This window comes from Haliaeetus leucocephalus, unplaced genomic scaffold (genome assembly GCF_000737465.1).
Source record: "Haliaeetus leucocephalus isolate CR32 unplaced genomic scaffold, Haliaeetus_leucocephalus-4.0 Scaffold545, whole genome shotgun sequence".
NCBI classification, from domain to species: domain Eukaryota; kingdom Metazoa; phylum Chordata; class Aves; order Accipitriformes; family Accipitridae; genus Haliaeetus; species Haliaeetus leucocephalus.
In genome coordinates, this window is record NW_010972981.1 from 112742 (window position 1) to 129124 (window position 16383).

At 38.9% G+C, this 16383-nt stretch overlaps 1 protein-coding gene across 1 annotated transcript in view; it reads right to left on the reverse strand.

Annotated features, from left to right (window-relative positions):
• Positions 1 to 16383, reverse strand: part of LOC104837626 (putative protein TPRXL) — a 139226-nt gene that overhangs the window by 33309 nt on the left and 89534 nt on the right. The gene's annotated exons all lie outside the window — the stretch shown is intronic.

Below are 16383 nucleotides of genomic sequence, written 5' to 3' on the forward strand. Positions count from 1 at the left end.
GATACTCTTTAATGTCTCTTGCACAGAGCAGCTTAATTGACAGTAATTCCAGACTGGCCAGATAGCAAACATTGTATTGCTTCTCATTGCGGGCTAGTAAAATGGAGTATTGCCTCTTGCCCAGAGGAGGAAGGGAGGAAATGGGAGGTGTAATGACTATGTAAAAAGGACTCTCAGGAAGCACCAAGCTGTCTCCAGTTTCATTTAGTTTTTCCTCCTGATTTCATCCCATTCTCTACATTTTTGTCCTCTTTTCATTTTATTTCTGAAGGAGAGGAATCATATAAATAAAGCCAAATAAACTAGAATGCTTTGTTCATCAAGTAATTAAGATAAACTAAGAAGTTTTTTAAGAGACCTTTTTGTCAGCAAGGCTGTAAATTATTGACTTAGCGTTTTAATTAAAAATAAAAGGGCAAACTCTTAAAAATAGAGCTTCATTTCAGAGGAAATAAACCCCATGACTAAAAAAATGGAATTGACATCCCCCCAAAAGCCTGTTCTTAAGATAGTTTTCCACTCCTCCTGTTGGCTCAATACCCCCTGTAGAGAATGGACCAGCAGGGAGTTTTCATTTTGTGTCCCTTGCCCACACCTAGATCCTCTCTTTAGACTCCAAACTCAGGAGACAGAGGATGGTAGAGCTACATATCTGTGCATCAGGGATAAGATGGGGGGGTCTGTGGATTAACCTAGGAAATACTATTTAAAAATGTATCATAGGGATTTTTTTTTAACAGTATTATAAAATCTGTGCTTTTCCCTGGTGTAAACCGAGCTTCCCCTGAATGCAGTGTCTCTGTGGTGAGGAGCTTGTTCTCACCCACCTTGCCACACCTACAGTGGCAAAAGCCACAGCCTTGCTCTTAGCTCTCCCTTCACATGCCAAGCTGTGTGCTTGAAGTGTTTTGGTTATTTCTGAACAGTCTGGGGAATAATGCTGTCTCTCTGTATAGTAGCACTGGCCTTTTTGCAGTGAATACTGTACTTGACAAGATTGTGAAGTCATTCCTCAGTATATTATATAAATATTTCAGAGGCCTTGATTGATCATAGGAACAGTTCTACCTGACATGCTAATAAAGACAAATCTTACTTTCAGCACCTTACAAAACTACAGGAAATATATTTGTGATCCTTTGGAAAGGAAGGCCTCTGACAAATGTAAATAATTCACAAATCCTAAAATGTCTACTTCATCTAAATAATATTTTAGAGTGTAGCTATATTTAAAATTGCAAATTAGTATTATAGATGACTTCTAATTTGTTAAAATGTGTACATTCATAAAATTGATGCTGAAAAACTTTGGATCATAAAACCTAGCCTGTATTGAAGCTGGCATCTTAATTCTAGCTCTAGTTCCAGCTGTGGCATCTATGCCTTTGAAGTACTCACAGCTGGGGTTGAAGCTCCCCTCTGCAGACAAAGAAACCCACTGGCTTAAAACATTGGCTTTAAATTTGCTGTAGCTTAGTTGGAACTTGACTTAAAGACTTGCTTCTCAATGCAGAGAGACATCTCTGTATCTACTTCAGAGGCAGGTGATACCACAACCTCTTCAGTCTCAGGTGTATTTAAAAATCCACTCCCATAGCAAAGGTAAGCCACCGGCCTTAAAGCACAGGTTAAAATTCAGTTTATAGCTAGGTTACAGTTAGGTGCAAAGACCTTAGCTTAAATTTGAGCCTCTTTTCCATGCAAAATGTCATTTTGTGAATTGCAGTATTTCTAATGTACCTATCACCCTCCTATTTGAATACCTCTGTCTGCAGCTTAGCAGGAGTTTTTCCAGAACAAGCAGAAAGTAAGCTCTCTGGGTTCAGGCTCCGTGGTTTAAAACAGCAGGGCTTTCTCTGCTGAGCTGCCCCTACCTGTGAGCACTTCAAAAGAGCAGCCGTAGCTGAAACCGAAAGTGGCGGGTTTATCTAGCATGGGAGGTTTCACGAGTCTTCAGCCTCGAGGGCAACTTGTTCATTAAAAAAATATTTTTTCTGAAGTGATATATTGCATGGCTGTTATAAGACCTTGAAGAGGATAATAGTAGCCACACATTCTTTCCCTCTGGTCAGCTTGTGAGAAAATGAAATAAAAAAAACAGAAAAGAGGATGAGTGCACTGTTCCAGAAACTGTGTTAACCCCATTTCTATACTGCACCCACAGAGCGACAGTATGTGGAAGCATGAACCACAAAGGTTGTTTGTTCTCTTTGATGTTATTTTATGAGGTATAAAGAAAGTACCATTTTAGACATTATTTTCCTTCATGGTCCTAGTTAAAAATATTTGTCCTTTTTGTGCTAGAGAACTGACTGTGGCAGGGTTTTGAGAGATTTGGGGAATGTCTTTGCTTGAGGATGGAAAAGAATGTTGACTTTAACATAGCTCATGGATTTAAAGGTATTTAGGAATTTATTTCCAATTGATTTTCAAGTTAGAGGGAATAAATGGCTTTGTTTCTCTTGTGATAGGAGAGAAAAGCAGGTGCATCTCTTAAGTGTTTTGTATTATTTTACTGACTGTAACTCTGATAAGACAAGTGCTAAGTGACTTTTTGCACATGGGTTTTTTCCACAAAAATTATACTGATCAGGTCCACAGGCATGTGTTTTACTGCCAGCAGATCTAGGGACTACAGTAGTTCATTCAGTGATTACTGAATTTCTGTATTTACAGAATGCTGTGTGTTGTGGTCCAAACTCATACATTATCATAATTTTGGATGTTTTTTTAAAACACCTTCAGAATTATAGACTTACATTGGGTGAGTCCTGCCACTGATCAGTCAGTCTCAAAAAGGTAGGTAAGCTAGGAAGGAGAGCTGACTAGCCACATATTTGACATCTATAAAAGCTACAGCAAAGTATGTATCTGATAAACCTGGCAAGACCTCAGGAACTGTCCTTAATTTTCTAAATCAGATTTGCCCCTTCTTGTTCCTAGGTCCAATGCCCCATGAAAGTCTAACTTTCTGAAACATGCATTGTATTTTTTGTGATAGCTCAGAAAATGGGTATTTATAAGGCCTTCTCATTTAGCTCAGCCTGAGAACTGATAATTGAAAAAGTCTCCCTTACCCCAACTGAACAAGAAAAAAATCTGCAAGTGCAGCATAGGTATCACTTTTCAGGCAGAATGCCGTGATATTGGCTATTATATACACAACTTTTCTTTTACTGTAGAATTGACCAGAGTTACCTGCCAGAACATGAATTTGTGCTAGGTTATTATGTTAGTGCTCCTGCACACCCACAAATTCAACCCCCACCCCATGCATAAAACCTAATTGCATATCTTTAATTTAGTTACTAGAGGGACTTCAGCCAAGGTGAATTTAATAAAGCTAGTTTTAAACTGAGAGCTGCAGGCCTTGCCTGCTCATGGGGGTAAATACTCCAGTGGTTTGTTTTATTGAGCAGTAAGCTGCTGTCAGTATGTTACTATCAGTAGTGAGCTAACTAGTTTAAGCTAAGTTCGCTATTTCTTTACAAGATCTGGTAGCTACAGGGTGTTTCTGCAGTAACATTTTCTTGGTGTTCTTGGAGTGCCTAAAAATAACCACAACAGAAAATGAAGTAGAGACTGAGCCTTTCTACAGAAAAAAACTTTTCTGCAGATCCTTATCATTTCTACCGGGGTGGTAAGCAGAAGCTGCAGGCACCCTGCTCTTTATAGAAATGTTGTGAGGTGATCCTGACTGATGGACCCAAGCCTGAACAAAGCTTAAAACTGTAGCTTAAAAAACCCCCAACAACCCCCTCCCATCGCCCCCCAAACCACAACCTTTTGCTACTGCTGAAAATAATGTCTTCTGAGATGCGGCTACTCTTGTAGCCTCTGTGACACGCAAAACCTGAGGGTTTTGCAAGCCTGTAACTAAGATATTACATGGCCTCCCTTACGTTCCCTGTGAATTTCAGTTCTACCCTGAAGCCAACAGATGAAAAAAGTGAAATGTGGTTGTGTCCCTGGGAGAAAACTACCGATTAGCAACATTCAGAACTTGAAGCAAAATTAGACGATCAGCTATTACTGCTCTCTGAACTGCACAGCTCCTACACCAGTCACAGGGTGGATTCCTCCATCCAAACATCCCCCCCCCCCACTCCTACTCTGGGAATTAAAGTATGTACGGGTTGCGATAAAATCCCTTCTAACATGCTGTTAGAAGAATGGGAAAAGAATAGGAAAAAAGAGTTGCAGTATAGTAGGATTTGCATATAGAATTTGTATATGATTCATCCCCATAGACAAGCTGAATGTGGGTTAGATAAGCAGGCAGTGAAGAGGATTGAAAACTGGCTGAATAGCCAGGCCTAGACGGTTGTGATCAGTGGCACGAAGTCCAGCTGGAGACCAGGCACTACTGGTATACCCCAGGGGTTGATACTGGGGCCAATACTGTTTAATATCTTCATTAATGATCCACATGATGTGGCAGAGAGCAGCCTCAGCCAGTTTTCAGAAGATACAAAACTGGGAGGAGTGGTTGATACAGCAGTTGAGTGTGCTGCCATTCAGAGGGACCTCGACAGGTTGGAGAAACGGCAGAGAGGAACTTCATCAAGCTCAAGAAAAGGAAATGCAGAGTCCTGTGCCTGGGGAAGAACAACTCCATCCACCAGTCCGTGCTGGGGCTGGAAAGCAGCTTGGCAGAGAAGCACCTGGGTGTCCTGGTGGACACCAAGTTAAACGTGAGCCAGCAGTGTGCCCTTGCGACAAAGAAGGCCAGCTGCATCTGAAGCTGCATTAGGAGGAGTGCTGCCAGCAAGGTTGAGGAAGGTGACTCCTCAGCACTGGTGAGGCCACACCTTGAGGATGGAACTTCAGGCTAACCAGTAAAAGAAAGACATGGACTTGCTGGAATGAGTTCAGTGAAGGGCCATGAAGATGATTAAGGAACCGGAGCATCTTTCATACAAGGAGAGCCTAAGAGAGCTGGGACTGTTCAGTATGGAAAAGAGAAGGCTTGGGGGGATTTTATAAATGTTTATAAATACCTGATGGGAGGGAGTACAGAGGAAGCCCAGCTCTTCTCAGTGGTTTGCAGTAACAGGACACGAGGCAATGGGCACACACCGAAATACAGGAAATTCCATTTAAATTCAAAAACCCCCTTCCTTACTCTGAGGGTGGTCAAACACTGGCACAGTTTGCCCAGGGACGTTGTGGAGTCCATCCCTGGAGATATTCAGAACTCATCTGGACACAGCCCTCAGCAACCTGTTCTAGCTGATCCTGCTTGAGCAGGGGGGCTGGACTGGATGACCTCCAGAGGTCCCTTCCAACCTCAATCATTCTGTGATTTGTCCACTTACATATTACAGCACATTAAAGCTTTCCAACTGTTGGAAATACATGTTCATGTTAGTAATCACAGGAGCTGCTAAAGGAATGGAAGTGTCTTTAAAGGAAGGCCCCCTACATGGTGGCTCCCATCATTTGGGAGCGCTGGAGGAAACATGCAAAAACCCATGGAGAAGAGGCAGTGTGTGAAGAGAGGCAAAGGATAGAGCAGGAGAAATATAAAGGAGAAAGAAGGTAAAGCTATGAAAAGTCTGAGACACAAAGATGTAAAACCAAAGACTAATCTGGGGTGTCATTTCCCATTGTCAGTTTTAGTAATTACTCTCAATTACCTAAGGCATGTTTTGAAATAAAAAAATACATTCCTGGCAGCATTTGAGTTGCTCTGTTCCTTTTAACTGAATTGGTCTGCAACAAAGGGAATAAATTTCAGTACTGAATATTTCCTTTCTGTGTGTGCTGTTGAATCCTGATGCAGTACATAGCACTTCCAGGCAGTCAATATGCTGTTAGATGTTCACTACAGAAGAAAATAGGGTGGGGATTGCTAAGAGCAGTAAATGGACCATGATTTTGTGATGCTACCCAGAAGCAAAGCCACCCTAACATGAAGATAGAGAGACTGCAGTGGTACAATGTTGCAACACCAATGTAAGTGGTGTAAGTGAGGTAGCCTGAGCACATACTCACTATGTGTAAGAGGCAAGATGCCTCATAGTAGAAGAAAGATGGGTCACCTTATTAGAGAATTAGATTTCCTTTGGGGAAAATATCTCAACAGCAAACACAGAAGTCCTTTTCAGTCTTTGCCTCTCAGTTCTATCTTAATATTTTTTGCAAGACACAGATATAAATTTGGAGAAGTATGCAAGGAAAAAAAAAACCACGTAAAGAAAGTGAAAAGTTATTGACTCCATCTCCCAGATGAGTTGTTCACTTTGGATGCTTACACAAGAGAAATATTTTTAGGGCTAATTTGTGACACAGTAATAATTTTAAAGTCTATTTATTACCCATGGAAAAACCCATTGGCTCCAGGTTATTTAAAACATATTCTTAGAGCTATCCACTAATACATGACTCTGGAACGGCTTTGAAAAACCTTATCTTTAAATGCCCCTGTTGAAAAGAAACACAGGAGGCAACGTTTCTCAGTGAAGGACATCAAAGTGGGGTTCGGAAAGCTTGCGTTCCTTGCTAGGACATGCTACTGAATCCCTATATGACCTTGGGTAAATGACTCTGGCCATGCATTCAGTGTATTTTAGCTGGCTTCAAAATCAAGCCTAGCCTTTGTTGCCCATCCACACTGTTACTACTAGAGGTTCCTACAAGCTAACTCTAGAGTGCTGCAGCTGTTTTCCCCAAGTATCAGAAGATCCTTAGGTTTCCTTTTCTCTGAGGTCTGCTCAAGGTTATGTATGTGTAATTTGTTCCTTGCTTCACTGCCTCCCTGCATCCCATCAGCACTGGCAGTAGCATTGTATGACTAGCAGCAGGTTGATGGCTCTTTAGCCTTCTTTAAAATCCCTGAAATGCTCTGCTAGAAAGACGGATGAGGTTTATATACTGAATACTAGAGGTAAGTATAGTGGAGTTAAGGATACCCTTCAGAAATCATTCTGGAGGACTGATCGGAGAACTAGGAGATAAAGCAGGAGAGGGCGATTTCAGAAAGGACAAAAGTAGAAGGCAGTAACAGATTACAGAAGATGTGGAAAAACTGTGAGACTGCCACGTAACCTTTAGTATGAGTGAAGCATAAAATTAACATCAATAATCAAATGCAATGACAGATAAGTATGGAGTGCCAAAGAGAGGTTGACAAACATTCAGGTACAGTACTTACTCCTTGTTCATGATTCCTGACTCATGGAAATGCAAATCTTCAAAAGAGTCTGTGATGAAAAAGTAAATATATTGTTTATTTAGAGTCTTAAAAATCTAATGTATGTATTTGTAGTCCCCGCCTTTTTTTTTTCTGAATACTTTTTGCTAAACTAGAAAAGAACTTAATTTGAGGTATCATCTATTCTGAGGAGAAAATGCTTCAATTTTGACAGGAGTTAGTCTGTTTGAAGATGTGATGACAGCTATGACCAGCATCAGAAAGAGTAGTCACATTTTTAAAGGTAGCCTTAATGATATCTCTACTTGTACATAGACGAGTTTTCATTTATGCATACGTTGTTCTACCATTACCATCTGTGCAGTCAGTAATGGAATTTGTACATACAGATCTGTATTTATGTGAGAAATTGTGAAGTGAGATCGAAGTTTTACAAACCAAGCATAAATTTTGAAAAGGATCTCTGAAAGCCAAATCTAAACATTATGGGTCTGTGAAACTCCTTGGTCATAAATGAGGGAATTAAAATATGTATGTATATATACACACATACTTTTTAAAAGTTTGGGGTTGCAGTTTTGTTGGAGAAATATAAAATTCTAAAAGCTGTTTCAGAGTTGTCAGCTATTGTATTGCCAAGTCTTTTAAGCTGATGACTCAATAAATTTTCCAATTGTCTGCTTGTCTCTGCCTCATACTTCCTAATAGAAGCCTTAGTAGTCACATAATTTGGACATAAAAATGGAATTTATAACTTTTCCATTTACTGTGTCTCTATCACTGTTCACTGCCGTTACTTTCTCTCAGCTTAATAACTGTAGTGAGTGTAAAAAATAGTCTTATTGTCTTCTTTCCGAATGTGCAGCTACTTGTCAAATGGCAGGGCTTTGCAACCTCATGTATACCAACTCTTTCTATACCAGCTTTTTACTATCCTCGCCCTATTTCACATTTTTGTGTTAAATTGGCCTTAAATTCACAGACAAAAATTCTTAAGCTTTCTATTTACAGGGGAGTGTGCACATTCAGATTAGTTTAAAATGCCTTAACCAAATTTTAGATATTGCTGAATGACACTGGTTGTGAACCAAAATGTTTTATTTTTCTACAGTTAATTTTCTCCTGCTGTTTTTCTGTACTGATTATATTTATTCAGTGTTTGTGGAAATCTTGGTAGATATCTATGGCAGGTTGCTCTTTATCTGAAATCACAATAATGTGTTTGTGATAGCAGAAATAGCCAATGGTAGCTTGTGGTTTACAGTAAGCAGTCACAGTAGCAGCAGATGGACATCTGACTGAGAGAAAGGGTTCCTTATTTTCTTTTTAAAATTAAGACAGGATTAAAATTCTGGAAGATGTGGAAGAAACAGCACTTTTGTCTAAATGACTGCTTTTTAAAAAGTTCACCAGAGAGTGTTGACTTGTCTTATTGTGTAACAAGAGAAGAAAAGCTATTTTTCCTGCCTTAAATATTGGACATTACGCTTCAGATATCTGAAAAGAGCTTAATATTCTGAAGAAAGCTACCTGAAATTTGGCTATTGAATGTGAGATACAGGATCAAAAGATCATTCATGAAAAAGTTTGGCCCCCATTTTCTCTGTTAGGGTCTTTGCACTTGTTAAACTTGTTTCAAAATATTCAAAGATAGCATGAGCCAAATTGTAAATTTATAATAATTCCAACAATTACCAGTAACTCACAGTATTGCAAATCAGGGGATTATTACGAATTTAATAATTACATAGAGTTATGTAATAATCTATTTTTTGGAATATCTCTAAGCATTTTGGTGTAGAATGGTGCTTAAAAGTACAAGGCCTAAATTAGAGGGAGGACAAAAAGAGAAAACTCAATGAAAAAAATCAAACCTTGCAATTTTTCCAAGGCTTGCTTTGAGAGTATTGAAAGCTTGAAGTTTTCAGTAGTGGGGATGTAAGATGAAGTAGGGAGAAAACTTCAAAAACGTTAGCAGATTCAACTGAGAAAAAGATGCCAGGGAGCTCCAAGTAGAACTTAGCTGATGGATCATCCAAATCCTATTCAGTTAATTCACAGATATACCTCATTATTTCTTGTAACTAAACCTAACTGGAAATCACTCACAGCATGGAAGTAACACTATGCAAAGTTCCCCTATACAACTGTTGTGATAAGCCACTTTTTTGGCAGTCTACACCTACTGAATTTGGGTGGCTGCCTTTACTGTGGGTGTGGGGGCCTTTTGAAATAAAATTTGTGGAATAAATACAGTTAGTCAAATTGCCAGACATGTCTGTTATTCATTAAGAAGAAGTTTTGCAATGATTTAGACTAGTAAACATGGCCCAAATTGTAAATGTAGATGTTCCATGGATTAAAAGAGGAGTGAGTGACTATCAACAAACCGTAGTTGCATGTCTGCTTTTCAGCAGGACCACAAAAATCTTTTGCAGGTGGCCAAAATGCTGGGGACTCATGATATGCTTTACACTGCCTTTCTCCCTCTGTCTAACATGGTGACACAGAGACATGCAGCGCATTGTGCAGGAGTCAAGGAAAGTGTCTGTTTCTTTTGGCTAAAACCCTGCGGTGCAGAGGACCCTTGCCAAGCAAACTGATGCAGGAGCACATGCCTGTCATGCCGCTGTCCTAAAAGAACCATCTTAGTCAAAATAACCAATAAAATCTACTCTCCTGTAAGTTGGGCTTGGATGGGATGCTTCCATTCAACTTAAAAAGAGGCAAGGAAAATAAAAGACCCCAAGCCACCAACAGTTTGTAAAAAGCATAACTGTGTAATAAGAAAAATGAGAATTAGCTTTTATGTGCTGTCTGAAAAAATAACTACAGTCAACATATGAAGCATAGTTAAAAAGCCAGCCAAGTACTATTTGCTGAGAACAATGAAAACTGACCAAAAACTTTCAAATATTGCTACCTGAATGAAATTTCAAAATGAAAGTCAGGGAAAAAATGTGAAAACATGTACCTTTGCTTTTGTTTCAGCTCTGTTGCACAAAATTCAGCAGACTTCCTAGGTCTTTTACTTCCAGAAGAAGGATGCACAATGCAAACAGATTCCAGGCCGCTGCAGGAAATTTCATGAGTTGTTTGCCCACACATCAGAACGGAGCAAATCACAGGAACCTGCAGTTTCCTTGGGGTGACCCAGTATCTTAAAATGCTGAGCAGAGATGTTTCATTTTAGAACTGAGATGTTCACTGTCTATGTTGATAGTCAGTGATAGTTTGTTCTATGAACAACTTGCTAGACAGTACATCCTAGTTAGTACTTTAAGTTTTTTATGCCATTGTTATTTGAATAAGAAGAAAATCTACAGGTTCTGCAGGACATTTAAATTTTTCTCTAAAAAAACCCCAAACCCAACAGAAAATGACTAAAAAAAACCCTACATGGCTTTGGTGCAGAAAAAAATCACTTTTTTTCCAAACAAAAGTGAGTTAGCAAGCACATAATTTGCTTCTGAAAATGGGACATAAGCTTCCAAATCCTTTAGACAGCTTTGAAAATCCAGCTGACAGCATAGCCAGACTCCTTGTCAGGCACCACTGGAGGAAGAATGGAAGAATTTGGATTTCAGTTCTGTAAATAATTAACTCAATCTGTTTCATATCAATTCCTATAAATAGCTAAAAATGTCTACCAGAAACCAGATCTTCATGCAGAGATTGCAAGACGACAGAGGCATTGTGTAAACTTTATACTGGTTATCCTTGCTCTGTATTCTCACAGTAGTTCAATGGAAACAGATGAAAGTTGCTGTAGACACTACTATATGCCCGGTTCATAAAATCAGTTGTAAGACTACAGTTAAGGTGCAGGAAATGTTGGGAAGCTTAGTTTTTATGCTGCCAGTGTCCTGCTCTATCTCCTTTTGAAGTGCTTTGTAGTACCGGGCCAACTGTATTTAGTACAAGAGGGAACAGTGGTAGAAACAGAAACAATCATTTTAGCAGCAAGTGTAAAGCAGCTGTCAAATGGCTTTGTCAAGATTATTTTCAAAGTCTGTCTTCACAACAACAGCAAACAGTCATATGTAAGAGGAAGTACTTATTTATCTGATTTAAATTAATACAATCATGGTTTCATTAATTTGTTTCTGGCAATAATTAGCACGTTGCTCAATTTATTTTAATAGCACATTAATTGGATGCCTTCTCTTGCCTGAAATGCAACCAGAAGCTTCACAGTAACAAAATACATCTCTAATAGGAGCTGCCAAAGTTCTCTGTGAAGACAGTTATTTAGGAAACTATTTGCACTGGTTTATTAAGTGTAACTTTATAATGCAGTTCTAATACATTACTTCTACCCGGAAACATAAATTAGCAATGCAGAAAACGCATACAGTGGAATTAGGCAAAAAAGGCCCAGTTGCTTGGTAGAGGCTGTATTGATTTGCTTAAGGGAGAAGGGAAGAAAACAGTTTAAAAAGGCAGGTACGAGCTTTTGCTGTATGCCACGAGGCTGCCCAAGGTGGCAGGCTATTTCTAGGACCTGCACCCCCTGCAACCCGCATGTTTCAAGTCATAGTAGGCATCTGCTGGAACAAAAGCAGACTATGGAACACAAGCTAATCCCTTGGTTAAAACTCTTTTCTTCAGCAGAAACCTTTCAAAATCAGAAGAGCGTAGGAAGAAACAAGGGCAACTCACAGATGCTTTCCGTCAGGGGGTGTGGGTTCGGAGCTAGCACAATGCCAAGACGGTTTCCCCTGTAAAGCAATTTTTGTGCACCCTTGCTAAGTGCTTCACAAAGCTATCTGAAGGTCAGTGATACTGATGGGTTGAAACAGTGCAAGTGGAAGAATACTCTGCAGGTTTTTGGTGAGTTTCCTGTGGACAGCTACCATGCGCCCAGGCACCAATCAGCGCTATGAGGCCTGACCGGTGGATACCCATTGTTTCCTCTCTGTGAATCTGCCTCAAAGTGAGATAAGACACAGAACATGCTCTCTCACTCTTGTCTACGTTAACCCATATTCGACAACTCTGTCTCCATGGCAATAGCCATTTCAAAGGTTAGCACAGAGAAAATAAATTTCTTTTGATAGGCTGCTGCTTAATTTTAATGAGGGGAAAATAGTTATTCCTCCTGATTGTCCTGGTTTGGGCTGGGATAGAGTTAATTTTCTTCCTAGTAGCTGGTATAGTGTTATGTTTTGCATTCAGTATGAGAAGAATGTTGATAACACAGATTTTTTCAGTTGTTGCTAAGTAGTGTTTAGACTAAGCCAAGGATTTTTCAGCTTCTGATGCCCAGCCAGTGAGAAGGCTGGAGGGGCACAAGAAGTTGGGAGGGGACACAGCCAGGACAGCTGACCCAAACTGGCCAAAGGGGTATTCCATACCATGTGATGTCATGCCCAGTATATAAACTGGGGGGAATTGGCCTGGGGGTGCAGATCACTGCTCAGGAACTAACTGGGCACAAGTCAGCAAGTGGTGAGCAATTGCATTGTGCATCACTTGTTTTGTATATTCAAATTCATTATTATTATTATTATTATTATTATTATTATTATTATTTTGTTCCTTTCTGTCCTATTAAACTGTCCTTACCTCAACCCACAAGTTTTACTTTTTTTTTTCGATTCTCTCCCCCATCCCACTTGGTTGAGGGGGGAGAGAGCACCTGCATGGTGCTTAGCTGCTGGCTGGGTTAAGCCACGACACTGATTTTAAATTTTCTCATCTTCTCCAGCTTTTCAAAGAGCTTATAAATTCTTTTAAGATATGTTTAACTATTTTCATTATTATTTCTCAAAAATAAATTAATATTTTGGGAACAATGTACTTACTCTTACATGATGGTTTCAAGGGATTTCAGTAGATTTTTGTACCTATGTATAGGACTACTGTGTAGAAGATGAAGAATGTTTTTTCTTTGTATTTGAAAACATAATACCTATATGTAAATAGAAAAGATGTACATGATTTCTAAAAAGATACACTTTAGTAAATATATTTTTTTCTATTAAAAATAACATTTTGTTAAAAAAAAAAAGTTACTGTGGGAGGAAGCTGTACATCCTGAAAACATGTGTCCACAGTATACAATGAGGAATGGTGTCCAGCATAAGAGCACAGCAGCATTTGAGACAGCCCAGAAATCAGCATACATGGGGCACTCAAGAATAGCCCCAATAAATCTTTGTAATGGAATTTTCAAAACAAATACTTCTGTTTGTTGTAAGCTGACTCTCCCTACAACAGCTTTGTTGCAGGCTTGTTTTATTTCTCAGGAAAAAAGAGTATTTTATCTGAAAATCTGCTCTTCATGCAAGGAATTAGTTAAAAGTGGAATAGGTAATTCCAATTCTCAATTAGTTCAGCATATGGCCCACAAACCAATAGATATTTTGGCTGTATTTGGAAATCATGTTATGTTTTTATTTGGGATTTTTAATGCAAACATTTGAAGCCATAGTGTTTATGATACTGTGTGTATAAATAAAGTACTATAATTACAATGTTGCATGGAGCCATCATTATGGCAGATGGAGAAATTTATATGCTGCAAAACTACAGTCCTCATTTAGCATAAACTGGAGTCCACAGGAGTCCTATTGTCCTCTTTAATTGTTCTTTTAGAGATTGAAGATGAATCCTGTGACTTCCATTGTAAAAGAACCTGCAAATTCAGTTTTCTTCTTTCTTTTCTTACTGTGCTATGGGCAGTCCTAGCTATCCTGCTGAGGGGGAGTGACTACAGGAATTCTTAGGAAGAGATTTAATGAAGGAACAACAATGGCATGATGGCACTAATACTGTCCATTGCAGGATGGACCTTTCTCGTTGCATATTGCAGGAGTGCCTCCAGAGCTGTTCATCCTCTCTTGCTTTCTGTTCACATCAGGGTTTCATCCGACTGAAGCAATGCTAGTATGACTTTTGGTTTTGTTCCAAAAGTCTGTCCTTGCTCATGTTTTACAGAACAGAAAGTTCTGGAGCTGTGAGGCACTTTCTGGTGGGATTGTGTCTTTTGTGCTGTGCTTATGACTCTATGACTAGGGTATTTTTTTTTGCCTGGATTTATTTGCTTTAGTTGCTGATAAGAATATTTTCAGTTGACCCATGTCTGCTTGCAGACTCAGTTACCATTGGGTCCCACTAATAATTCAGCTGAAGAAAAAATGAAAAAAACAAAATCAGCCATCTTGAAACAGTTTATTTTGATATTTCTGAAATTAAACATTTGGTTTTTTGGACTATGTTCAGAAAGTTCACATAGGTACCATTTATAAACGCGCTATTTGACTTCAAGGGAACAAACCTTCCTTAATGACTTTGTGGATCATATAAAAGTATTTGTGACAAATGTGTATCTTGTTTAAGGCTGAACAGCAACATACATGCCACTGCTGATGTGTGACCAGTCTCAACATTTCTTTGTGTAACCATCATCCTAGAGAAACAGACATTGACAAAAGCTTAAATCTGTAAGCACTGATGTCCTATTTCAATCAGGGGAAGTTGAAAAAATCTCACTTCCTCAGAAAATTTCTCAGCATCTTGAAGTGGTTAGCTGCTAAATTCCCTCAAAGTCTCTTTTTTTCAGAAAAAGTTCTTTTAACATTATAATTGACATTGATATTACTTTGCCTTTAGTAAATGGTACATTGCTACTTTAATATCCAGGCTGTTCACTGTAAGAAAATGTCTCATTTACAGTGGAGGGACTCAATGGCCGTGTCTTTATGCTTCTGAAAGAGCTGCATCCCAGGACAGATGTAAACACAGCATGATTTGCCTCCTGCAAGCTTTCCAGCTGCATGGCTGCCTTGGTAGACAGCCTGTAGACTGCCTGCGGGACAGGCTTAATGCACACAAATACGCTGGGCATCCTTGGACCTGCCAGTTCTTGTGTACTGTGGAGGATGCTCTCCTGTCCCATGTAAAGCTGCTCTTGCAGGGCTACCATATTGAAGAGTTGAGGCTTAATAGGGCCAGTAGAAGTGCCCTTTAATGAGCTACATAGACATAGAGCATTTTTCTCTACGAGGTAGAGAAAATAGATTGTACATTGCCTTTTCTGTTTTGCAGGGCATTGCTTTTCATTTATTCTCTTTAGTTCTTGGATGAAGAACTAAAAGCCCTACATTCAGATGTCCGTTTTACCTCCCTTTCATTTCTGCACCTTTTATTTTTCTTTTTAGTCAATATTTTGTTAGTCATTACATAGGGACATCCCTCACATTTTGAAACACTATAGGTAGCCATCAACACAGGATGAAATGCCAGAGTCACCAAACCCAGTTTCTAACAATGTCATTATTTTTGTGTGTGAGTGCTGATGAAATATGATGGGAAAATAAACACGAAGAGACAGTTTATACAATACGATTTAGAGACACCTAGAGAAAATGGAATAAAGAATAAGCTCAGCTTTGAAATATATGGAATAAAAATTTGTTGCATTTCCCATGTCAGTGAAAGGGCTAAAAAAAGGATTAAGAGTATAGATGCTTAGGAGGAATCTTCTGTCTTACCTGGGTACTCCAAACTCTGCGCTGAGGAAAACTGAAATGAGTAAATGGTGGGGCAAGACCTGTTATTTATATGTTGTTTATGTTTGTGTCCTAGAGGTGACATCCTGTAGGACAGACATTGTCTTTATGTTTTGGTCAATGAAAAAAACCCACAACATTTCCACATCCCTTTTTTTTTCCAGTTTATGTTTTCATGATGGTTTTATGGATAAATCCTATTCATAATAATGGAATTTCTAGTAAACATGGAATGTGTATATTGTGTATTGCTTCCCTGAAGCAATAATAAGCTGCCTGTAGCATTACAGAATTATATTTAAACCTTTCTAGGAAGGTTATTCAATCACTTATAGATTTTTTTTTTTTTTTTTGCCATTCTGTTCCTTGTAATACTGCTTTGAAAAACAAAGTATTTCCTTCTATTTACAATGCATTTTGCTGACTTCTCAGTTTTCTTTCTTATATATTCCTCAGTGTCACTTACAAGGCCAAACGACAGACCAGTAAATCCTCCTGTATGTTATGCTAATATAAATAAGGCTAGCATATCTGACTGGCAAGCTCTGTGTAAAATGCGCCTCTGCTATTTTTTGAACGGAGACAACCTCCATATTAAAATGTCTATGTGTTATCAAGATCACAAAGTGTGCAGCAATAGATAAACTCTGCCAAAATAAATGAGGTCAGAACATATCTTTTTAATCTAAATATATTCTTCTTCCAAGCTAA